Source organism: Molossus molossus, unplaced genomic scaffold (genome assembly GCF_014108415.1).
Source record: "Molossus molossus isolate mMolMol1 unplaced genomic scaffold, mMolMol1.p scaffold_m16_p_17, whole genome shotgun sequence".
Lineage (NCBI taxonomy): Eukaryota > Metazoa > Chordata > Mammalia > Chiroptera > Molossidae > Molossus > Molossus molossus.
The window spans coordinates 33,262,495-33,289,797 of record NW_023425352.1 but is presented as its reverse complement, the minus strand read 5'-3'; the positions used below and the strand labels follow the sequence as shown (position 1 = coordinate 33,289,797).

The 27,303-nt window shown below is 40.2% G+C and overlaps 1 pseudogene; it reads left to right on the top strand.

Moving 5' to 3' along the window:
* Positions 1-4,241: 4,241 nt before the first annotated feature.
* Positions 4,242-23,889, top strand: LOC118632720 (annotated as a pseudogene).
* Positions 23,890-27,303: the final 3,414 nt, after the last annotated feature.

The window sequence follows — 27,303 nt, the reverse complement described above, 5'->3', positions numbered from 1 at the left end:
CTTCCTGGCACTGGAATCCTGAGCAGGGCACCTGGTGTGGTATGGAGACCCCTCAGTCCTCAAGAAGGACCTTCCCAGACGCGGGAGCCTCCTGATTTTTATCCACCACACGTGGGTGTGGGACCAGCCCGTTGCGCCACCGCCACCGCCACCACCACCCCTCCTACCAGTCTGGATGTGGCTGCTGATTTAATTTCGTAGTTATAGGACTTACATTCAGCTTGATTTCAGGCTGTTTTGAATGACGGTTGTTCTGTAGTTTAGTTGTAACTTTGTTGTGGTTGTGGGAGGACGCGATACCGCGTTTATGTACGCCGCCATCTTGACCGGAAGTCCTGATGTCTGAAATTTTGTTGCCTACATTTTCTTCAAGGATTTTTATTGATTCACAGGTCACATTTAAGTCTTTTATCCATTTTGAGTTTATTTTTGTGTATGGTTTAAGTTGATGGTCTAGTTTAATTTCTTTGCATGTAGCTGTCCAATTTCATTTATTAAAGAGGTTGTCTTTACTCCATTGTATGCTCTTACCTCCTTTGTCAAATATTAATTGAGCATAGTATCTTGAGTCCATTTCTGGGTTCTCTATTCTGTTCCACTGGTCTATATGCCTGTTCTTGTGCCAGTACCAGGCTGTTTTGATTACAGTCACTTTGTAGTATAACCTGATATCTGGTATTGTGATCCCACCTACTTTGTCCTTCTATTACAAGATTGCTGTGGCTATTCGGGGTCTTTTTTGGTTCCATATGAACTTTTGAGGTACTTGTTCTAGTTCTGTGAAATATGTTGTTGGTATTTTGATGGGATTGCATTGAATCTATAGATTGCTTTGGGTAATATGTACATTTGAATGATGTTTATTCTTCCAATCCATGAACAAGGTATGTGCTTCCACTTTTTTATATCTTCCTCTATTTCTTTTTTCAGTGTCCTGTAGTTTTCTGCAAATAGGTCCTTTACTTCTTTGGTTATGTTTATTCCTAGGTATCTTAATTTTTTTGCCATGATGGTAAATGGATTTTATTTTTCAGTTTCTCTTTCTGTGAGTTCATCATTGGTGTATAAGAATGCTGTTGATCTCTTGATGTTAATTTTGTATCCTGCTACTTTGCCAAATTCATTTATTAAGTCTAATAGATTTTTGATGGAGTCTTTGGGGTTTTCTATGTATAATATCATGTCATTTGGAAATAATGAGTTTCACTTTCTCCTTTCCAATTTGGATCCCTTTTATTTTCTCTTCATGTCTGATTGCTGTGGCTAAGACTTCCAGTACTAGCTCTGGTGCAAGTTGCATGCGGGGAGGGATCTTTGGGACAGCTCCCCTCATGGGTGGTTTTTAGGCATAATTTTATTCCGAGTGGGCTCGGTTTTTTCTTCCTCATTATCACTATCGAATGACATGAGGTCCTCACATTCTTTACTTTCATTTTCATTCCCTTTCTTTCTTTCTTTTTTTTTTTCTGTAATATACCCTCACCATTTTCTACTACATTGGCAAGGAGAGGATCAGAATGTCTCTGAGACAGAATCTCATCCATTAAATTCCAATAAGAAAAAGCAGTTACCGAGACCTTCTCGGGTCCATAAGTCTTATAGCAATCTCTAAGAGCATCACCAACTATTTCCCATCGTTTTTGATCTATAGTTCCCTCTGTAGGAAACCAAGGGCAAACTTCTTTAATATAATCAAAATATTGACACAAATGCTTAATTTTCACCTTTACTCCTCGTGCCTTGATAGCCTTTTTTAGTCCTTCAACGAACATCTTATCTTGGCTCAATGCTTGACCCATAATCGCCGTTCACTTACCCAAGGGGTGCAGACGTAGCAGGTTCCCACGTCGTTCCCTCTTTTCTTTTACTTTCTTTTCCTTTGCTTTCCTTTCTGCCGGCCACTCGAACGGCGTCCTTCACTGGATCCCCCGTGCTGGAGCCCCACGTTGGGCGCCACATCTCCCCAAAATCAACAATAATACAATTTCCATTCCTCAAGAGTGCCCACTCTAGCATGGAATTTTATTCTGGGTTTGTCAAAAGAAATTGCCTCTGAAATGAAAATAACTGGTTTCCAAAAAACATCAATTGGAATGCAGATTCTAATAAATAGATCTTATCTGAGCCTCAGTTCACCTGTGAATTTCGAAATGGGTTTTGCTGTATACCTGTCCCCGTGGAAGCATGTCTTTTAAAGTGTCAATGTGTTTGCCAGTGAGGAAGCCTATGTTTCTAAAAATTATAGAATGTGTTTGCCAATCAAGGGAATGATAATTGCTCACTTTTAGCTTTTTCTCTCTACCTAATCCCTCTTAATAAGTGATAATCCAATAAGACCAATTCTAAACTGTGTGGTCTGATTAACCACGATTTTTCCTGGAATGCCATGTCTAAGAGAGACATGCCTGGATTCTGGATGTCATCAGAAAGCCTTAAGGAACTGAGATCACCTCTCAAAGCCAATCAAAAGCCACTTGCAGAAATGGCCTAGTACCTTTCTTGGTCACATGGTTTATGGCAGTCTTTCCAGGGAAGGAACAAAGGATGCAAGATGGAACAAAGATGGCAAGAAAGGAACCTCAAGACACCTTGAACATGGGACCTCAAGAACATGACCCAAACCTATAGGTATTCCAAGCAACTGTGGCCTTGGTTTCTCTGCCCTGAGGGGCTAACTGCTCCCTAAAGCTCAATCTGAAAATTCCTGTAAGATTCCAGCAAAACAAATTTGAGAAAGCCTATGTGATCAGTTTGATCAATTTCTATTCTTGTTGTATTTATGCAAATAAGCCAAACTAAAACTGAACATAATACAGTTTTTTTAACATAAGGGTAATCTTGGGGAGAAAAATTGTTTCAGTGTTAACCACAATGCCCAATTGTGGGTATTGAACTCCAGTGTAGTTAACTGTCTTCAAAGTTTTGTTTTTAAGACTGTGTCTATGTATGCCATAGAGGCCTCAGCATCTAGTGACATCATCAGAGATTTTCTAACTATAGACAATCAGATTGTTACTGCTTGCTTTTACTCTAGCCAAAGCCTTGCATCTGGAATCTTAGCAACTGGTTTATGATTTGCTTTGTGCATTAACCTTTGTGTTTTGTTTTCTTGCTTCTGTTTTCATAGAAAGTATGCCTATGTTCTTGTATACCTGATTGCATGCTCACACAATATAGACCTAATTATAGAAACCATCTGCATGATTGTCTCCTGAAATAAGACTCAAAGGATTGGACTTATTGGCTGACTAAATAAGTAAATAAGGTTGGGTCAATGAAACATGGATGGTCTATCAGCTTCACTTGAAACTGCTTTTTTTTTTCTGCCCAAACAGATCAGACGGAAAAGGCCCACAGTTTCTCATGGGTGAAATCTTAGAATATTTCCCTTAGCTTAATTTAGATTAAGTATGGTAGACAAAAGGATTTCAGACAGGTGCAACACAACCTGCCACTCTTCCAACCTAATTAGGGACACTATAAATTAATCTTTCCCTTTAACAAATGGATTTTACCTCTCACTAGACCTTTAGTTGTTATAAGTCTCCTTACTTTTGAATTGTTCCTTCTAACCTTCTTGTCAAGTTTGTCATTTCTAGAATACAACAAGGATGCCAGCTTGTCCAATGCATCCTCTTCCAGGACATGTCCCATGTCACCTCCCAGAGACACCAGACTGACTTGGACTCTGTAGAATCCCTCTTCCCTGCATAAAGACTCCTTTCCCTTTTTACTTTCTCTTCTTCTGTCATACAGGGAGAACCTCTGCTTGGAATAGGCAGGCCTATGCTTCTTGACAGCAAGAAGCAGTTCCTAGAAAATATAGACCTTTGTCCATTTCTCTTTTGTAAGATTACAAGAGATTCCTTTTCTCTCAGGGGGGGGAATGATACAGTTGTAATTTAACCTAGTTATTAATAAGAGGAAAGGAGCAAATGGAAGGCCAAATAATATAGGCATGCCATTTGCGCAGCTTTGCCAGGAGGCTGCAATTTAGACACATGCCTAGTCAAGTCTGGGTGAAATAGGGAAGGTCCTTGCCTGTCAGCCATACTTGGGAACAGGTCATTGGCCAGAATCGGTATGGCCACTGCAAGCTCAGGAAGATTTGGAATACTCAATCTCCTAAACAAAAGGGTTTGCTCTCTTTTTTTGCACTCTTGGGGCACAGCCATGTGGACCCCACACAATGGACTCATGGACGGTAACAAGTTTAATGCTGTGCCAGACCCAGCTCCGCCATGGAATGGAAACTTTGGACACTGGTTTTGCTTCTAGCTCTGTTGAATCTTCAACTGCACATCTTTCAGGACTGGATGAGAGAAAATGGAACTTTTGAAACAGAAAATGGAACTTTTGAAACGGGGGGATATAATTCCACACAAGTAAAGCTTTCTACCATAACCAATCCTCCCATGGGGGCCTCTGGAAATTCTTATTCCAGTGGTAGCCCAAAGACCCCACTCCCACTAGCAATGGAGAAAGACCATCCACCAGAAAATGTACATTAATGTGAATTTTAATAAATAGTATTTATATTTGTATAGACATTAATTGAAGATAGTTATTCACCGAAAGAGCTACTTAGAACTACCTAAATAGCTTCAACTGATGCAAGATTTTTCCCCTCTTATGTTTGGAAATATATAGGTAAAAATGTTTAATTAAAATGTGGTGTGTTTTTTTCTTTTTTTTTTTTGGTGGTATTTCTGGTTATCCCTTTTTTTGTTAGGGCCTTGCCTTTTTGTTTGTTTCCATTTTCTCTAACTACTGCTAAATGTAACCTGTTTATGAGTCTTCAATGCCATCTTTGGTTTCTCAGGAAGTATTTACCTTTTAAACTCCTTTTAGTAGTTAGATAATTTCCTTCATAGACCATTACTGCCAAGGAAACCTTTCCTAAACAACAATTATTACTTATTATGTGAGGGTTTATTATGACAGGATTATATGTAAGGGCTTTGGAAATGTGGATAAGAAAGTAAATATTTCCAAAGGTAGGTTTTATTTGTAAAAAAGTTAAATAGGGATTTTGAAATATTCTTTCCTGCATACTTTCCATTGTGGCTACTTGGTGACCACTAGACTATCTCTTTTTAAAAATTGAACTTTAATAATATATTTTTTAACCCATTATACCCAAAGTATTATTTCAATTTATAATCAATATAAAACTATTAATGAAATAATTTACTTTTTTTCATACTAAAGTGTTCAAGTCTTCAACATCTGCTTTGTATTTTATTTTATTTATTTTATTTTTTTTTATCCTCACCCGAGGACATTTTTCCATTTTTTGTCAGATAGAGTGGGAGGGAGAGAGAGGAAGAGAGAGGGGGAGAGAGAGAGGGAGAGAGAAAGAGAGAGAGAGAGAGAGAGAGAGAGAGAGAAACATTGACGTGAAAGGGACACATCAAGTGGCTGCCACCCGCACAACCCAACCCGGGGACAAACTGCAACGAAGGTACGTGCCCTTAGCGGGCACTGAACCCGGGTCTCTCTGGACCACAGGCCGACATTCTAACTGCTGAGCCAAATTGGCCAAGGCACCATTTGTAATTTATCTCAGTTTGGAATGGCCACATTTCAGAGGTTCAATAGCCACATGACAGGTGGCTACCACATTAGATGGTTCAGGTCTATACCTTTGATAAGGCAGGTTTAGCAGCCTTGACTCAATGGTGGCTGGTTTAGCCATGCTACAAAAGTCCAGTACTTTCTAGTTCTGTTCAATGAGGTCTCTTCACTCTGGTTGGTTGGAAAGTCAACGCCTCTCACCCCTACATTAGCTTTGGGAATTGTTTTGCCTACAGAACCCCATAGTTCTTTGCCTGGCTCTTGGCATTTTACTTCTGCATGTGCACATAGTATTTTGTCAAAGGCTCCAGAGATACTCTGTACAGATTTCTGGAGGTCTTTTTCTGCATAGCTTCCTTCTTTTCAGTACTTTCTGAAAAGTCTGGCGTCCTGGCCAGTTTGGTTCAGAGATTGGAGCGTCAGCCCATGGACCAAGGAGTTTCAGGTTCCATTCTGGTCAAGGTTCCTTGGTTGCGGTTCCTCCATGCCCTGGTCAGGGTCCTGCAGGAGGCAACCAGTCCATGTGTCCCTCTGGTGTCGATGTTTCTCTCACCTTTCTCTCTCTCCTTCCCTCCCACTCTATCTGAAGATAAATAGAAAAATAGCCTCAGGAGAGGATTTTAAAAAAAAAGTCTGGCAGCCTCGGTCTCCTGAACTTGACCCTTTGCTCCTCCACTCAACAAGATGTCAGCGCTCTGCTTAGGGTCTCCTCCTGTGCCAGGGTCTGGAATGTGCCTCTGGGCAGAAAGTTGGAATGATCATAGGGCTCACTGCATTAGTTTCTTTTCTCTGAAGGATCACAGTCTGTGCTACCCACTGTCCCGTTTTCTAGTGGTAGACAGCAGGGGGCAGATGTCTCACTGGCTCTTCGTCATGGCCAGAAGCATAAGTTGAGTTAGAGAACATGCTGTGCCCACCAGTGAGTTTCAGCCAAGAACTTGGGGCTCCTTTGGGAGGGGGACAGAAGTTGAGAAGGTCCTTGGACGTGGTGGTGTGGCTCTTTCCCTCAGTGTCGCACCTAAGTGACACTGCTCCCGTCAACAAACATAGCCATGTTCCCAAGCCTGAAGTTCTTAACTGATCTTCTGCCTTTCACTCTTGCCCCTCCAATCCATACTCCAAACAGCAGCCGCCATAATCTTTCCAAATGGCAAGCTTCATGTGTTGCTTCTCTGCTTAACATCCTCTGGTTCCCATTGCTCTGAGAATAGTCTACACTGGGTTTACAAGGCCCTGTGAGCCCTGGGCATATGTACCTTTCTAGCATCCTCTCTCAACACTTCCCTCTCTCCCAGTCTAAAGCCATTTCAAACTATTTTTTTTTCTTCAGTGCTGCTGTCCTGTTCTTCCTTGCCTCTGAGTTTTTGCTTTCTTGCTTCTTCCTCCATTTTGCCTTGTTACTGCCGATCTATCCCTCGGGTCTCAGCTTTAAATGTCACTTTCTATGGGACGCCACCCTGGTGTCTGAACCGCATACTTCCGACGTGTTCACATATAATGCTATTTTGCATATAGTTGTTTGTCTCTCCCTTGCTAGGCTATAAGCCACCTGAGGGTAGAAACCATGATTAACATTGGGTAGGTGCTTATTCAACCAATATTTCTTGAATGAACCAGTTAATGAAGGAACAAGAGTGTGCACTAGATGTTTGTGTTGGTTTGTAACTGCTTTCTGGTAAGAAAGTGAATAGTGAGTGGCTGATCACTCCCTAAATGGGGAGCCTCATCTTTTTTGTAAAAACTGATCGCGTCATTGAAATTATCACATATATTCAAGGCCCCTCAAGATGCTTCCTCTCGCTCTGTGTCAGCCCAGCCGTATTTCCCACTGCTTCCTGGATGCCTAGACTCTGTTTCTCACACCGTTATTCTCGGTCCAAATCCTGTCCTTGACTCCTTGCACCCTGTGCTCTCCCAACCCCCCGGAAAAGAACATGTAGCCAAATTCCACCAAATGTCACTGGATCTCCCAAGAAGCCATCACCAACTCGGAAAGCCTTGAGTCTCCTCTGAATTTATTTGTGACTGTCTTCAGGACCTCCCTTGGCATTTCAGCAAGCACTCTGCACTATGTGATTTGTCGTGTGTGTGTGTGTGTGTGTGTGTGTGTGTGTGTGTGTGTGTGTGTGTGCAGGACTGCAAGGTCCTTCAAGTCAGGAAAGGAGTCATAAAGAAGTGGTTAAAAGGGCTGGCTCCAAAAACTATACATTTGAAGCTCTGCCATGCTGATATTTGGGACTTGGCCACCTTGGGCAATTCACTTAACCTCCCTAGGCCCCGGTCTCTTTCACTTCTAGAAGAGGGATATTAATAGCAGCTGCTGTGTAGAGCTGCTCTGAGGTTAAAGGAGATATCCACCTACAACAGTGGGATAGTGCTAAATATAGCTTTCCTATAATTACACTGATCTCCAGCCTTCCACAGGCACCAGAGTGATATCTAATACCGATATGTTATCCATGAAGTTGGATCATTGAGGAGACCACTTTGGATATACATCAGCTTTCATGCAAAGCTCTGGCTACCTGCTTTAGAAATAAAAGTGATGCAGTGAATTGGCCACGAGAGGGCAGTCAAAGACTATGACAGATAAAATGGTAACAAGGGAAAAGTTAGGACTGCCCTCCAGTTCTGCTTTCCCTTCACTCTTTTCTCCATGACGCAGCAGCTGCTGGGACAAGATTGTTTCCACACTAGGCCATGCTGGCCAAGCAGATAATAAGGGAGTTATGAGGAAAGAATGGACATTAATGCAAAAAACGTGTTCTAGCCACTGAAGTGAGAGTAACCAGAAAGTATTTATTTTCTGTGTGTCACAAACCCGCTGTGTGAAGTATGCAGCTCAGACTACGGATTGCAAGAATATAGATTTGTCTCCTAAATCTGGCACCCAAAGCTCTCTTCAGTGGGCTCCCAGTCAAGCACATATCACATGAAAGTCTCCCCAGTGATTCTAACAAATGATTCAGCCACCAGACGTAATGATTGCCTTTGCTCTGCACCTGTCTTTGGACTACTTTTGACCTGAAATTCTGTTGTTCCCATCTACAAAGGTCAAATGCCACCTCGCTTTCCAGGCTTAGCTGAAGGCCACCTCCTTAATGAAGCTTTCTCTAGTATCTCAGGCCAAAGACTCCTTTCTTACTCTAGCATTTGTGGAGCAGAGCGTGTGTCCTGTCTGTATGTCAGGGCTCATATGCCCCCATGACTTGGTGTGGTGTGGACGAGAGGTGAGTGTGTAAGTTACCTACCACAGTGCCTAGTTCACACAGGCATGGAATCTGTTACGGTATCACCCGAAAAGCAGGAGCTTTCATGTAAAGTTTGCTGCACAAATGACCCCAGAAATCAGTGAGTTAGTAAATTCCTAACTCATTCCCGAAACATTAGGAGCAAATGACTCCTTGCGTTTTTGTCACTGTAATTCTGAAGAATAACCCATCAAATACTTTCATTGCTTTCCTTCCCTAATTATGAAGCCAATATATAGTTATTTAGAAAATTCAAGCAATACAGAAAAGTTTAAAGAATAAAGTGCAAATTAGATAACACAGACAAATCGACGGAAAAAAGCAACAGAAAAGCAGCTTGTGAGGACCATATAACCAGGGACACTGACTCGATCCTGGTAGGACTGCAAAGGCACGAGATGGGGGCTGGGAGCCCACGGACAGCAGCAGCCTTAGCTGGGAGCAGCGCCCTCCGGTTAAACTCCCAAGCGGCTCCACAGCGCAGAGCCAGGGCAGAGACTAAAAAATCCACAGCCACTCACCTTGGGCTCTGGCAGAGAAAGGGCAGACTGGACTGGAACTGTGTGGGGACACTCGGGATTTGGAGGGCACTCAGCTTTTGCTGAGTTGCTGCCACGCAGGACAATGGCCATCTTGCTCCTTCCCAGGGCTCTGGGGAGAGGCAGCAGCCCCTCCCTCGGAGATCCAATCCCACCCTGTGGGCCATTGAAATGCTAATTGAGGCTCATTAACAACCACCATCTGCCCCACCCTTGGGAAATTCCCTTATGCTGAGCACCTGAGGGAGTTTTTCAATCAACTGACAACCCAAACCTCTTCAAGTAACCTCGACTGCTAGCCTCCAGGCAAAAAGCTAAAGGATAACTGTACCATTCCTGGGCTAGCAACTCTAACCAGGAAAGTAAGACTTGACAGTGGGTCCTCCCTCGCTCATCCAAACCCAGGAGAGGGAGCCTCAAACAGCAGAACACCAACACCCACAGGGAAAACTTGACAGGCTCCAAAGCCCACTGTGAGAGCCAAAATGGTGAAACACAGAAACAAAAGCCAAATGAAAGAACAACAGACCTCCACCAAAGATGAGATCAATGTGGAGCAGTTAGGCAAGTTAACAGAGCTAGAATTCAGAGACATGATCTTGAGGAATCTGAACAGCATGAGTAAGGACATAGAGATGCTGAAAATAAACCAATTGGAAATTGAAAACCACCAAGAAGAGATCAAAAATGACATCAGAAATGAAAAGCACATTGGAAAATCTAAAAAGCAGTGTAGAGGAAGCTGAGGAGTGGGTCAGTGAATTAGAAGACAGGGTAGGAAAAATCAACCAATCACAAAACCAAAAGGAAAAACGATTAAAAAACAGGAAAACAATTTAAGAGAACTGTGGGACAACTGAAAACGTAATAATATTCGCATCATAGGAGTCCCTGAAGAAGAAGAAAATGAGCAAGGGTTAGAGAATATATTCAAAGAAATAGTGACAGAAAACTTCCCTAATTTGGTGAAGGAAGAAGGCATTCAAGTTCAAGAAGCACAGAGAGCCCCAAGTAATAAGAACCCAAACAGGCCCACACCAAGACGCATAGTAATTAAAATGCCAAAAATTAAAGACAAAGAATCCTAAAAGCAGCAAGAGATAAGCAACAGGTTACCTACAAAAGAAACCCCATAAGGCTCTCAGCTGACTTCTCACAAGAAACACTACAGGCCAGAAGGGAATGGCATGAAGTAATCAAGGTCATGAAAAATAAGGATCTGAATCCAAGACTACTCTACCCAGCACGGCTATCATTCAAAATAGAAGGTCAAATAAAGAGCCTCCCAGACCAAAAAAAGAAAGAAAGAAAGAAAGAAAGAAAGAAAGAAAGAAAGAAAGAAAGAAAGAAAGAAAGGCTAAGGGAATACATTAGCACCAAACCAGCACTACAAGAAATGTTAAAAGGACTGCTGTAATTACCAGGAGAAATGGGAAGAAAAATATAACCACACTAAACAAAAATTGCAATAAACAAGTACATATCAATAATCACCTTAAATGTAAATGGACTGAATGCTCTGATAAAAAGACAGAGTAACTGATTGGATAAGAAAGCATGACTCATCTATATGTTGTTTACAAGAGACCCACCTCACAACAAAAGACTCACATAGGTTGAAAGTGAAGGGATGGGGAAAAATTTTCCAAGCAAACGGAAAGCAAAAAAAAAGCTGGGGTAGCAATACTCATATCTGATAAAATAGATTTCAAAATGAAGGCCATAACTAGAGACAAAGAAGGCCACTACATAATATTGAAAGGATCTATCCAACAGGAAGATATAACCTTGGTAAACATATATGCACCCAATATAGGAGCACCAAAATATATTAAAAATCTTCTGGAGGACTTCAAAGGAGAAATCGACAGCAACACAATCACAGCAGGGGACTTCAACACCCCGTTGACACCACTGGATAGATCCTCTAGACAAAAAATTAGCAAGGAAACAGAGACTCTAAATGAAGCACTAGGCCAAATGGATTTAATAGATATCTACAGAGAATTACACCCCAAAATTACAGAATTCACATTCTTCTCAAGTGCACATGGGACATTCTCAAAGATAGACCACATGATAGGACACAAACTGAATCTCTCTAAAGATCTAGAACATATTGACTCCAGAAAGTATTTTAGCAGGGTCCTTTGTTTGGATCTACTGGCACTAATGATCAGGTGGTCCCTGACCTAGATGAGTAAATTAACTTCAGGTAGGAAAAAAAAATCTCAGCTACAAAACCAAAATTTTAAACTAAAAGACCAGTCATTTGCATCAGTGGAGACTGAGGATGGTTCCACACAAATCCATCAGTGAAAGATGCACCGTGGTGAAACAAGAGGAAATGACACCTTGTTCAATAACAAGGCTATACTTTGCTTCCAGATGGCCACAAGATGGCAGTGTTTCTCCTAGTACTAGCTTTGCCCCTACTGTGTAAAACGCTCCCCATGGAACTATATCCCTGTCAAAATATTCATATTTTGATTCTTTTTTTATTAATTAACTTATTTTTGTTACAGATGTTTCTCCTTTCTCCCCACTGACACCCTCCTCCCTATCCTACCCCGCCCCCCAATGGTAAAGCATTGTTGTCTATGTCCACTAGTTATGCATATATGCATATAAGTTCTTTGGTTTATATCATCCCTCCCCCCAGACCCCTCCTGTGACGTTTGTCAGTCTGAACCATACTCCTTTCTATGTCTCTGGGTCTGTTTTGTTCATCAGCTTTTTTTGTTCATTATATTCCACAAATAAGTGAGATCATGTGGTGTTTGTCTTTCTCTGATTGGCTTGTTTTGCTTAGCATAATACTCTCCAGGTCCCTCCATGTTGTCTCAAAGGGTAAGAGATCTCTCTTTCTTACAGCTGCGTAGTATTCTATTGTGTATATATACCACAGCTTTTTATCCAGTCATTTGTTAATGGACACTTGGGCTGTTTCCAGATCATAGCAATTGTAAATAGTGCTGCTATGAACACAGGGGTACATACGTTCTTTCTGATTGGTGTTTCAGGCTTCTTAGGATATATTTCTAGAAGTGGGAACACTGGGTTAAATGGCAGTTCAATTTTAAATTTTTTGAGGTAACACCATATTGTTTTTCATAGTGGATGCACCAGCCTGCATTCCCACCAGCAGTGTACTAGAGTCCCCTTTTCTCCACACCCTCACCAACACTTGTTTGATGATTTGTTGATGGCAGCCATTCTGGCAGGTGTGAGGTGATACCTCATTGTTGTTTTAATTTGCATCTCTCTGATGATTAGTGATGTTGAGCATTTCTTCATATGTCTATTGGCCTTTGTAGGTCCTGTTTGGAGAGGTGTCTATTTAAGTTCTCTCCCCATTTTTTAATTGGGTTCTTTGTCTTCCTTTTGTTAATTTGTATGAGCACTCTCTATATATTGGAATTAACCCCTTATCTGATGTATCATTGGCAATTATCCTTTCTCATATAGTGGGTCCCTTTCCATTTTGATGGTTGTTTCTTTTGTGGTGCAGAAGCTTTTGAGTTTGATGTAGTCCCATGTGTTCATTTCTTCCTTTGTTTCTGTTGCCTTAGGCATTATATCAGTGAAAATTCTATTGCATGTGATGTCTGAAATTTTGATGCCTACATTTTCTTTTAGGATTTTTATGGATTCAAGAGTCACATTTAAGTCTTTTATCCATTTTGAGTTTATTCTTGTGTATGGTGTAAGTTGGTGGTCTAGTTTCATTTTTTTTTTTTTGTATGTAGCTGTCCAATTTTCTCAACACCATTTATTAAAGAGGCTGTCTTTAGTCCATTGTATGCTCTTTCCACCTTTGTCAAATGTTAATAGAGCATAATATCTTGGGTCTATTTCCAGGTTCTCTGTTCTGTTCCATTGATCTATATGCCTGTTCTTGTGCCAGTACCAGGCTGTCTTGATTACATTGGCTTTGTAGTATAACCTGATATCTGGTATTGTGATCCCACCTACTTTGTCCTTCTTTTTCAAGATTGCTGTGTCTATTTGGGGTCTTTTTTTGGTTCCATATGAACTTTTGGAGTATTTGTTCTAGTTCTGTGAAATATGTTGTTGATATTTTAATGGGGACTGCATTGAATCTATAGATTGCTTTGGGTAGTATGAACATTTGAATGATGTTAATTCTTCCAATCCATGAACAAGGTATATGCCTCCATGTTTTTATATCTTCCTCTATTTCATTTTTCAATGTCCTATAGTTGTCTGCAAATAGGTCCTTTACTTCTTTGGCTAGGTTTATTCCTAAATATCTTAATGTTTTTTTTTGTTTTGTTTTGTTTTTTGCTACAATGGTAAATGGGGTTGTTTTTTTTTAAGTTTCTCTTTCTGTGAGTTCATTATTGGTGTGTAAGAATGCTATAAATTTCTTAATGTTAATTTTGTATCCTGCTACTTTGCCAGATTCGTTTATTAAATCTAGTAGATTTTTTATGGTGTCTTTAGGGTTTTCTATGTACAATATTACATCATCTGCAAATAATGACAGTTTCACTTCCTCCTTTCCAATTTGGATCCCTTTTATTTTTTTCTTCATGTCTGATTGCTTTGGCTAAGACTTCCAGCACTATGTTAAATAAGAGTGGTGAAAGTGAGCATCCCTGTCTTGTTCCTGTTCTTAAGGGAAATGCTTTTAGTTTTTGCCCATTGAGTATGATGTTGGTTGTAGGTTTTTCATATATTACCTTTATTATGTCAAGATATGATCCCTCTATTCCCACATTGCTGAGCATTTTTATCAGAAATGGGTACTGGAATTTGTTGAATGCTTTTTCAGCATCTATTGATATGATCATGTGGTTTTTATTCTTCATTTTGTTTATGTGCTGTATCACATTTATTGATTTGCGAATATTGTACCAGCCTATCATCCCTGGGATAAATCCCACTTGGTCATGGTGAATACTTTTTTTAATGTATTGCTGGATCTGATTTGCTAATATTTTGTTCAGAATTTTGGCACCTATGTTCATCAATGATATTGGTCTGTAGTTTTCTTTCTTCGTAGTGTCTTTTTCTGGTTTTGGAATTAGAGTTTTGCTGGCCTCATAAAATGAGTTAGGAAGTCTTCCTTCTTTATGAGTTTTTTGGAATAGTTTGAGGAGAATGGGTGTTAGTTCTTTTTTGAATGTTTCTTAAAACTCCCCCATAAAGCTGTCTGGGCCTGGGCTTTTGTTTTCTGGAAGATTCTTGATTACATCTTCAATTTCTTTAGTTGTTACTGGTGTGTTCAAGTTTTCTCTCTCTTCTTGGTTTAGTTTTAGGAGACTATGTGTTTCTAGAAATTTTTTCATTTCACCTAGCTTGTTAAATTTGTTGGTGTATAATTGTTCATAGTATGTTAATCCTTTTTATTTCTGTGGTGTCAGTTGTTATTTCTCCTCTTTTGTTTCTGATTTTGTTTATTTGGGTTTTCTGTCTTTGTTTCTTGGTGAGTCTAGCTAAGGGTCCATCATTCTTGTTTATCTTTTCAAAGTACCAGCTCTTTGTTTCATTGCTCCTTTGAATTGTTTTTTTAGTCTCTTTGTCATTTCTTTCTTTCTTATTTTAATTCTTACCTGAGGATATTTTTGTATTTATCTTCAGATAGAGCAAGAGGGAGAGAGGGAGGAAGAGAGAGAGAAAAACATCGATGTGAGAGAGACACATCGAGGGGTTGCCACTCACACGACCCCAACTGGGGCCCAGGACGAACTGTATCCAAGGTATGTGCCCTTAGCTGGAACCAAATCTGGGACTCTCTGGTCCGCAGGCTGATGCTCTAACCACTGAGAAAAACTGGCCAGGGCTATGTCATTTATTTCTGCTCTGATCTTTACTATTTCTTTCCTTCTACCTGCTCTGGGTTTTCCTTTTTGTTTGCTTTCTAGTTCTTTAAGTTGTGAAATTAGATTATTACAAATGTTTCTTGTTTCCTAAGGTAGACCTGTAGTGCTATGAACATCCCTCTCTGGACTGCTTTTGCTGTGTCCCATGTCCCATAGATTTTGTGTTGTTGTGTGTTCATTTTCATTGATTTCCAGGAAGTTTTTAATTTCTTCCTTGATCTCCTTGGTAACCCATTCATTGTTTAATAACATGCTATTTAGCCTCCATGTGTTTGAATGTTTTTGCTTGTTTTTGTTGTAATTGATTTCTAGTTGCATGCCATTGTGATCTGAGAAGATGCTGGGTATGATTTCAATCTTCTTGAACTTGTAGAAACTTAGTTTGTGTCCTAACATGTGGTCTGTCTTTGAGAATGTACCATGTGCACATTAGAAAAATGTGAATTCTGCAGTTTGGGGCTATAATTCTCTGTAGATATCTATTAAATCCTTTTGATCTATTGCATCATTTAGAGTTTCTGTATACTTGTTAACTTTTTATCTAGAGGATATATCCAGTAATATCAGTAGTGTGTTGAAGTTCCCTGCTGTGATTTTATTGCTATTGATTTCTCCTTTGAAGTCCTCCAGAAATTTTAAAATATATTTTGCTGCTCCTATTTTGGGTGATATATGTTTACCAAGGTTATATCTTTCTGTTGGATAGATCCTTTCAATATTATGTAGTAGCCTTTTATTTGTCTCTACTTATGGCCTTCATTTTGAAGTCTATTTTATCAGATATGAGTATTGCTACCCCAGTTCTTTTTTCCTTTCTGTTTGCTTGGAAGATTTTTTTTCCCCATCCCTTCACTTTCAACCTATGTGAGTCTTTTGTTGTGTGGTGGGTCTCTTATAAACAACATGTATAACTCACGCTCTCTTATTCAATCAGCTATTCTATATCTTTTGATTGGAGCATTCAATCCATTTACATTTAAGGTTATTATTGATATGTACTTATTTATTGCTATTTTTGTTTATAGTGGTTATATTTATCTTTCTATGTCTTCTACTAATCGCAGCAGTCCTTTGAACATTTCTTGCGGTGCTGGTTTAGTGGGAATATATTCTCTTAGACTTTTTTTTTTGTCTGGGAAGCTCTTTATTTCACCTTCTATTTTGAATGATAGCCTTGCTGGATAGAGTAGTCTTGGATTCAGAGCCTTGTTTTTCATGACCTTGATTACTTCATGCCATTTCCTTCTGGCCTGTAGTGTTTCTGTTGAGAAGTCAGCTGAAAGCCTAATGGGGTTTCCTTTGTAGGTAACCTGTTGTATATCTCTTGCTGCCTTTAGGATTCTCTCTTTGTCTTTAATTTTTGGCATTTTAATTAGTATGTGTCTTGGTGTGGGCCTGGTTGGGCTCTGCTTACTTGGGGCTCTCTGTGCTTCTTGTACTTGTATGCCTTTTCCCCTCACTAAGTTAGGGAAGTTTTCTGTCACTATTTCTTCAAACATAGTCTCTAACCCTTGCTCATTTTCTTCTTCTTCTGGGACTCCTATGATGCAGATATTGTTATGTTTCATATTGTCTCACAGTTCTCTCAGGCCGTCTTCCTGTTTTTTAATTGTTTTTGTCTTTTTTGTTCTCTGATTGGGTGATTTTTTTCTAGGCTGTCTTCTAATTCACTGATCCTTGGCCTCCTCTACTCTGCTGGTTATTTCTTCCAATGTGTTTTTTTTATTTCTGGTATGTCATTCTTCATTTCCAGTTGGTCGGTTTTCAATGCTTCTGTACCTTTACTTGTGCTGTTGAGCTTCCTCATGATTATTATGCTGAACTCTCCCTCTGATATCTTGCTCAATTCACTTTCATTTATTTTCTCTTCTGTCAAATTATCTTATTCTTTCATTTGGGATTTGTTCCTTTGTTTCACCATTTTGGCCATCTCAGTGGGTTTTGGAGTCTGCCAAATTTTCCCTGTGGGTGTTGGTTTTCCGCTGGTTGTGGCTCCCTCTACTGGGTTTGAATGAGTGTGGGAGGACCCACGTTAACACCACTGTCAACTCTTACTTTCCTGGGTAGATTTGCAAGCCCAGGAACAGTTCAGTTATCCTCTAACTTTTTGCCTGGAGGCTATTAGTCTCAGTTACTTGATGAGCCTTGGTTTGTAGTCCTCAACTGAATGAAAAAAATCCCTCAGGTGCTCAGGGTAAGAGGATTTCCAGAGGGTGGGGCAGATGCTTGCTGGCTGTTAATGATCCTCAATTTGCATTTCTCTGGCCTGGCCAGGTGATGTTAAATTCCTGAGGGAGGGGCTGTTGCTTCACCTTGGGGCTTTGGGAGGGGCTCTTTGAGTTAGATGGCTACTGTCCTGTGAGGCAGTGATTCAGCACAAAACTCCCATTGCCATCCCAGCTCTCTAAGCTCCTGAATCTCTCCACACAGTTCCAGTTCAGCCTGCCCTCCCTCTGCCAGAGCCCAAGATGGGTGGCTGTAGCTAATTTAGTGGTCTATCCTGGCCCTCTGTGCTATGGAGCTGGCTTGGGATTTTAACCCTGACAGAGCTGCTCACAGCTAAAACAGCACACCATCCTGTGCCTCCACAGTTCCTACCAGGCTCAATGTAGTGCCCTCTTTCTGATTGTGGTTATACGGTCTAGCTGCTTTTCTGTTGGTTTTTCTCGATGATTTTTCTTTATTTAGTTGTAATTCCAGTTTGATCCTGGGACATGGTCTGTTTAGCTTCCTTTCATTCTGCTGCCATTTTGGAATCCATATTTTGATTCTATTTTTTTTCCCTAGCAGAGGAGCAGCTCAGCATAGGGTAGGTCAAGGGTTGGATATAGAATCATGAAAACCTTGGCTCCAATTCTAGGTCTGCTATATTTTTGAACTGTATAGCCTTGAATTTCACATCTTTGAGTTTTTCTTCCCATCTATACAATGAAGACCATGTCACCTGCCCCTTCTTATAATTGTGAGGAATAAGAAACAATACCTGTGCAAGTATTATAAATTATAGTGACACTGGTCCTTAACCATTAATGTGTGTAAGAATCACCAAAGGACATTTTTAAAATGCATATTCCCAGGTCCTTCTCCTTAAGATGTTTCAGTAAGTCTAGCACTTTACCTTGGAAACCACATATTACCAAGCAGCCATGATCAGTGTGATGCTGACGGCCCTTGGACCACAATTTGAGAAACTGCACTCTTCAAATACATTTCAGTAGAAGGAGAAAGATTAAGACACAGAAGTGACTTTTAGCTTCCCACATAATGGAATTTATTATATTCTTTTTTGAATAAAGTTTTTAAAAAATCTCCACTATTATGGATTGATAAATGAGGACAGAAATCTGTATTTTGATCACCTTTTAATGTTCATAGCAAGTACTTAGAAATATTTCTTGGGTGACAGCCAGACCTGGGACAACCTGCAGAGCATTTCTAAATGTTTCACTTCATTTGTGGGTACATACGGATAATAGGACTTGGCAGATTCAACAGAACTGTTCTGAGCTTTGTCTTTGTACCCCAGTGGACTCACTTTTGCTACCAAATAAGTGACCTAGTGTCTTCTGGCAATGGCAGAATCATGGGCTTTGCCCTGCTTAGACAGGCAGCTGTGCAGGACCCCCAGAAGCTCCCCATCACTATGGCTCTCACAGACCACCAGGATTTTTTGACCAGTATTGGCAGGGTTTTAATAATTTCTAAGCAATGACTCGCCCCTCTTATTCCTCAGAAGATGCCCCTCCACTGGGCTGTTTTGCCATCACAGAAAGTCTAATTCAAAGGGTAAATATCACAGCAGAGATACCCAGTCTGGCCATATGGACTCGTGGCTAGGGTTCAATAACTTGGATGTCATAACCCCAACACCTGGATGTGGGTGTTCTGCTCTCCTCTTAGGTAACAGCAGACAGCACTGCTAGCAACATTTTCAAAAACAGCTGTAGAAACTTGCTTCACTTGGACTGTGTTCAAACTTTACACTAATAGAGAAAGGAAGGTGTTTAAATGGGATTGTAGGATTGTTAGTATTTCTGTAAATATTTATTAAACAACTGCTATTTTTTTTTTTAATGATTTTTTTTTATCCTCACCCGAGGACATTTTTCCATTTTTTGCACAGACAGAGTGAGAGGGAGAGAGAGGAAGAGAGAGAGAGGGAAACATTGATGTGAAAGGGACACATCGAGTGGCTGCCCCCCGCACGACCAACCAGGGCTGGGGACAAACCGCAACCGAGGTACATGCCCTTAGCGGGAACCGAACCCGGGTCTCTCCGGACCGCAGGCCAACGCTCTAACCGCTGAGCCAATCCGGCCAGGGCAACAACTGCTATTTTTTAAGCCAGGCATCATTCTAGGTTGTTTTGTTTTGTTTCTGAAATGTTAATAAAATGTCCAAAAATTGCCATTATGAAACTGAGAGTCTAACAGGCAACAGACAATAAACAATAGATGCATTTGATTGCACTTTGGAGGGTTTACAAAGACCATTTGTTGAATTAGCTGAAACCCTGAATCAGTAAATGAGTGGAGGTCTCAACACAGTGTTTCCTACACCCCACCATGCCAAATCTTTCCTGTGCAGAGCACATCTTGTTTGTCACATTCTCCTCACTCCTCCAGCACTCAACTTTCCCACTGATGGACCTATGCATCACACCTTACTCATACTTTCACTTACATAGGACTTGCTTAAGAACCAGGAATTTGGAAAGTCCCTTTCTCCTCACTCCCTTTTTGGTTTAAATGGACATGTAATTTACATAATAATTAACCATTTTAGAGCATACAATTCAGTGGCATTTAGTATACTCACAATGTTGTGCAATCACCACCTTATCTAGTTCCAAAACATTTTCATCACTCCCAAAGACAACCCTGTATCCATTATCAGTCACTTCTCACTCCCCTCTCCCTCAACCCCTGGAAACCACCCATCTGTTCTCTGTCTTTATGGGTTTAACTCTTGTAAATGTTTCATATAAATGGAATCACATAATATGTGGTTTTATATGTCTGGCTTCTTTCATGAAAATACATTTCTTAACACTAAAAATATTCCAGACCAATGAGTCGCGGGTTTGATTCTGGTCAAGGGCATGCACCTTGCTTGCGGTTCATCCCCAGTCTTGGTCAGGGTTGTGCTAGAGGCAACCAGTTGGTGTGTCTCTCTCACATTGATGTTTCTCTCTCCCTCTCTCTGCCTCCCTCCCACTCTATCTGAAGATAAATAGAAAAATATTCTCGGATGAGGATTAAAACAAAAAATTAAAAAAAAAATTCAGGTAAAGCTGCAGATTTTAATTGCCGCACAGTCAGAAAAGGAAATGCCATCAAAGGCTTTTCCAATTTCTTCAGCTTTAGCAGGTGATACAAGGAAAATGAAATATACATTGCTTGCTAGACTTCTATTTTCTATGGTTAGTTTGCTTTTGATAATGATTCAGAATAAAATAGTAATAGCTTTGCCCGGCCACTGTGGTTCAGTGGATTGAGCATCGTCTCATGGACTGAGAGGTCCTGGTTCGATTCCTGATCAGGGCACATGCCTGGGTTGTAGGCTTGATCCCAAGTAGAAGGCAGTCGATCAATGTTTCTCACACTCTCCCTCTCTCTCTAAAAAATCAGTAAAAACATATTTTTTAAAAAAGAAATATATATTGAATATTTATCCAACTATACTTACACTCAATTAAATGCCAGGGAAATAGCAATGAATAGATTGATGCTGCTCTTACCTCACTGAGCTTATCTCGTGGTGGAAATACATAGCAGAGAACATCTATACTAGTGAACTAAGTAATGTATCCTTCAACAAAGGATACCGAGAAAAAATACAGATGCTATAAACTGGTATTAGAGAAACCTAATCTGGAGTGGGAAGGGGGAAGAAGATCAGGGGAGATGACATCAAACTGTGTAGCCATCTATATCTAAATGTATCTCTATATAAATATGAAGAGATATTCATGAACACTTAAAGACAGTTATCTCCAGGGGGTGGACATTGGAATTATGTGGAATTATTAATATATCATAAATATATGCATAATAATATATATTTAATTATATATAATTATATATATATTTAATATATATTTATATATTAAATAAATATATAAATTAAATATATAGTTATATATTTAATTATATAATATATTATAATATATATTTAATATGTAAAAATATATAATTATAACATATATACTTACATTATATAATTATATTATATAATAATATATAATATATTATATATTCACAAAAGTTATTTTTATGCAGATAAGGTACATACACACTTTTTGAAAGTTAGATGTGAGAAAAATCAAATCAAATCTATAGCTAAGTTAAACTTTGCTGATTTTGTATCTTCGATCTTGTCATCACTGGAATTTATTCCTAAATTCTGCTTAGCCCTATCATCTGCTGCCTAAGTCCACTCAGCAACTTGTCCTGAGTCTGTTATCTCTGCTTTGACCGGCCACCTACACATTTGGAGTTTCTGGTTTAATCATCATTTCTGGGTTTAGACAGAACACCACATACCAGAGTTTGGGACCTAACATCCCAAGAGATCTCTGAAGAGACTGGATGACACAACCCAGGAGTGTCAGGCGTTATCTCCTTGTGGGGAAAATTTGACCATTGGGAAACATCAGTTGGGAGAAATCTGGACAGATAAATACTCTCTCCTTCCTCTTTTCTCAAAGTATAATTTCTCCTTAACACTAAAATGGAAAAATACCCAAGTGTCTATATAGGCCTGCTGAGCAACCCTCTGTGTCTTTTCATGACTTGTCATGAAGCAGTAGACAGCGTCATCCCAAACGATTTCACACCCCCCTTTCCAGGAATTCTCACACACATTTCAGCTGAGTTCAGATCTCTATTTTATTGCCACCACTTCCTTTCTGTCAAAGGGTGTGTGTGTGTGTGCAGACTTTGGGTAAGAAGTTGCTAAGACCTTTAAGACATTACAGCAGTTAGTTGGTAAACTAACTCATGCTTGCATATGTTCCTGTCAGCGTCTTTTGCAGAAGAGCAGGCTCTTTGGAAAGTTAGAAATGGTAATTCAAGAAACATCCCAGCTGTTTGTTCCATCTCAGTGAGAAATTGTTTAAGTTAAAAAACTCAAGCATCCTCACCTTCACTTTCTCCTTCATTTTCCACATCCTATCTATCACCCATGCTGGTCAATGAAACTCATTAATATTTTTTATTAACCACTTCCTTGCTCTTTGTCTGATTATCAACCTATTCAGATTCCACTTACCATTCTTCTAGACAAAATCCTCAGAACTGCTGGTCAGCCAGCGTGCAGGCTCACCCCACTTGAATCCTTAATCCAACATGCTTCTAGCTCAGTCTTTCTAAAACATCAGGCAGATTATTTTGCTCCTCTGGTCACACATCCTGAAGAACTCCGCTAGACCTTTTAGAGAGAGCTTTCAGGTTCAACTCGCCTGGTGACACCTGCCCCTCCTGCACTAGTGGAGGACAGTCAGTCTCACTTGACATCATGGATAGGTTCTTGGAAACCAGGACTTCAAGTGAAACCACTGTACCAAAACCACTTTCACACAGGACAGTTCATAGAAACAAGAGTTAAGTTCCTACCGCATATTTCTGGTCACAAAAACACCAAACTTCTAAATAGACCCCAAACACTTCTACTACTAAACACTGAAATAAATGTGAGCTACTGAGGCAGTGGAGAAAGAAGAATCCACTGAAGGCGAAGGCCAGCACAGCGCCATCTCCTGGGCGGGAGAGTCCAGAGCCCGCAGCCCAGCGCTCCTTGCTCCTTCCTCCCCTGCAGCCGGGAGGCGGGGCAGCCCAGGACTGTGTTCCCGTCTTCCCCGCCCCCCTCCCCATCCACGGCCTGCGCCCCAGGGCTCCCACAGGATGCTGCTGCAGGCCCAGCCTGGCGTGGGTGGGCGGAGGAGTGGTGCCTGGAGGCTGCGACCGACCGGGAAGTGCGACTAGACAGGGGAGTGAGTAGGCGGCTGCAGGTAGCGAGGGCTCCAAAAATTTTACAGAACGTGCTCAAGAGGTGAGCATTGAACTATGGAGTCTACAGATCTGGTAGAAAGTGAAGAAGAGGAAAGCTAGGAAGCAGTGATAGGTCTCTTACTGAGGAAGAAATTGTTGACCTAAGAGAGAGGCATTGTGATTCTATTGCTGAAAAACAGAAAGATCTTTTATGTATTCTTTTGAGAGAGAGAGAGGAGAAACATCAATTTGTTGTTCCACTTACTGATGCCTTCATTGGTTGCTTCTGACCAGGGGATGGAGCCCACAGCCTCCGCTATCCAGACGATGCTCTAACCAACTGAGCTACCAGGCCAGAGCCCAGGAAGATCTTGATAAAAAATGTCGAAAAGAGCCTTCCAAGAGAAGTTAGGAGAAGCAGCAGCTTTATACGCTGCGCAGTGTGAAGCCAAGACAGCGAAGCAGGGGAAGCTGTTGGAGGAGAGGCCGAACGCTGTGCATGGATGCCACCCCTCCACCAGTGCAGAACGTCCAGGTTCAAGACCAGGAGACAGCTTTGAATCTTTCTGAGAAATACAAAGTTACAGTAGGAAGTTTTTCGAAGTAGTAGACTCTCATTGGATGCCACAGTTTGACACCAAGCAGAGAAAGCAGCTGTGATTTAATGACCACAACTAAATGAGGACAGCATATCTTTGATCTAGGGCAGTGATTTTCCACCTTTTTATCTCATGGCACATAAACAAACGACCAAAATTCTGCAGCACACCAAAAATTATATTTTTTGCTGATCTGACAAAAAAGAATGTAGGTATAATTTTCATTCATTCATACCAGATGGCTATTGTTGTTGTGTTGGCTGCTGTCATTTTTTTACTTGACAACCTAAGAGAAATGAGGTCAGTGCCCCTGACCCCGGAGACTTGGAGGTGACACCTTCAGAGAGGAGAAGTGAGACAAAGTCTCAAGGGAGAAAGGAGAACCAGATCGCATCTTTCCAAGGACTTTTTTTTTTTTTTTTTTTGGTACGTGCCCCTAGCAGGAACCGAACCCGAAACTCTCTGGTCCACAGGCCAATGCTCCAACCACTGAGCCAACCTGGCCAGGGATCCCAAGAGACATGGGAGAAAAGCTGTGAACACACGTGAGTCCCAGGTGTCCATGTGGACTCCTTTTAATTCTGCCACTATGGAGGTGTTAGGCATAAACTCGAAGTTTATTACTGTCATTTCAGTCTGGGACAGGATGAACAGCGGACAACATGCAAAGCAAGTAAAACACACACACACACACACACACACACACACACACACACACAAGAAGTCAGTGCCCCTGACTAAATATTCAGGTATTGCGTGTTTTAAGAATTCTTGAGGCACACAGGTTGAAAATCGCTGATCTACAGTGGGAAGATGAAGGAATGATGAGAGCTTCTGAGGCAGAGTCAGAAGCAATCTGGCAGCACTCAAGGGTAGCAGCAGGAAGCCCGGAAATCATCCTGTCTCAGCCTCTGATGACTCCAACCAGCTGGAGTGGGAGAGCGATTTCGTAAGTAAGTGCCGACATGGGTGGTAATGGCAATTCTGGGAGCTTTGGATTTGTAAATCCCATACTAGAAGTGACTCTGGTATGAAGCAGTATGATGGAGAACAACAGAAATGAGAAGGTAAAATCTGTGACCCTACTTAGCAGTTATGACCAAATGCTAAAAACCAACTAGAATGTATAAATTGTTGTGCTGAGACTTTTCACAGGGAGGTAGAAAACATGGTGTAAATGCTATTACAAAGGACTAGGAATGACGGACTGTATCTGAATGGCTTTGGAATTAAGTGAAGATTCATCATCTGCTTTCAGTTTTTCAAAAACAATGTAATGGGCCCAACTGGTGTGGCTCACTGGTTGAGTGTCAACCCATGCACCAAGTCGTCACCGGTTCGATTCCTTGTCAGGGCACATGTCCAGGTTATGGTCCAGATCCCCAGTGGGGGCATGCAGGAGGGGACCAGTCAATGTTCTCTCTCATTGATGTTTCTAGCTCTCTCTCCCTCTCCCTTTCTCTTTCTCTAAAATCAATAAAGAAAATAAAAACAATGTAATGGTCTGTCATGTTATCAATGAAATTTATTTTAACTCTTTTGTAGCATTCTTGTTGACTATTATTACATTTTCATTTTTAAATAGTTTTATTAGTGTTACTGTGTTTTCATGAGCTTATTTTAGCAGCTAACTATCGAAATATTAAGGCATTTTGTGTTGATGCTCAGCAGATGTGAGAAGCATGAGAATAGATGGCCAGATTTAGGTTTAGAGTGGTGTTCCCTTTCCGGTATTACCTATTTCTACAACTTATTTAAACTTTATTATCTAGAAGTATGCACAATTAATTTTAGTAGATGATCCTAAAGAAATGCTCAAGTATAATTTTCTTTCTACACTTATTGCATATCCAAGTGTGATAAAGTTGATTCAGTCTGAAACAAAGATATGATATGATATGATAAAATAACTTTCTGAGTTTGGACACTTACAGTTGATAATGAAAAGTAATATTTAAGAAAATAAATATAGCCTGGCCAGTGTGGCTCAGTGGTTGAGTGTGGACTCATGCACCAAGAGGTCACCGGTTTGATTCCCAGGTTGTGGCCCCGATCCCAAGGGCGGGGCGTGCATGAGGCAGCCAATCCATGTGTCTCTCTTATCGATGTTTTTATCTTTCTCTCTCCCTCTCCCTTCCTCTCTCTCTAAAAATCAATAAAGAAATAAAAATAAGAAAGAAAATAAATATACTTAGGTTTTTTATTTTTATTTTTTACATGCACTGTAAATGAATATTGATTTTAAGTTAATTGATATATTAAATTTCTAGATGTCATTTTAAAAATTTTATATTTCCAATGACTGGTCTTGGAAAGATTTTACACAACATATTCTCTGTGCCTTATTTAGTAATAAAGGAAAACCTAAAAAGGTAATATGGGTATTTCAAAGTACATAAAATCCTTTCTGGTATGAAAGAATCTGTTGATTTTTATTAAGCTTTCCTTTGCCTTGTAATACAAGATACATTAATGGGACAGAACTACATATATATGACATACAATGAACTCTTCTTTTCTCTAAAGTTTAGGTATCACTTTAAAAGGCCAAGGATACAAGACACTCCCTAATTGCTTGTCTTGATTTTGCTGAGGATTAATATGATTTCAGTAAGCAAACTCTTTTGATTTGTTCCTTAGTGTTTTTTTTTTTTTTCCTTTTTCTTACAACAATGACAGTGCATGTTCTCAAAAATATAGGAAGGTCTAGATATAAGTAGTAACTTAAAGTTATTTCTGTACTTAAAAAAATATCATGTGAGCCGGGGCCAGTTTGGCTCAGCGGTTGGAGCGTCAGCCTGCGGACCAGAGAGTCCCGGGTTCAGTTCCTGCTAGGGGCATGTACCAAAAAAGAAAAAAAAAATCAGTGGTCCTTTCATTATTTGAACTGCTAGGCAATGACATCTATAGTTTCATCTTTTTTTTATCTCATAGAAATAAATATGACACTTTAAGTATGTAAACCTTAGATCATGATATTATTTATGTCTAACATAATTTTAAGGTGTAGCTATGTCATGGGAAATATTTTAAAGGTAATCTATATTCACACAGCCTGTGTTATGCTTTTTAAAGCCTGTATATATCAGGTGTATATTTTTGGTTTGGCGTAAGCTACTATTGTAATTTGGGGGGCATTTTGTTCATAAAGAATTTTTTGAAGGAATGGTAACTTCTCAAGGATTGTGAATAAATACATTTACATATGTAAAAACTAAAAAAAAAAAAAGATGATAAAAAAAACAAGATGATTATTTTCCAGCCCACTGATTCCAGTTCAGGGTGATGGGGGCCAGAACCTTTCCCGGCAGCTCAGGCAGGACCCAACCCAGGAAGGACGTCTTTCCATTGCAAGGCCGCGCACACTCACACTTAAGGCATGAAGAGTACCCATATCAACTAGTTGGAATTGCTTTTCTGCACAGACTTGTCGCTTCACCCCTATTTATTTATTCTATCATTTGTTTATATCAGTGTGAACTGTGCATGGTAACTTT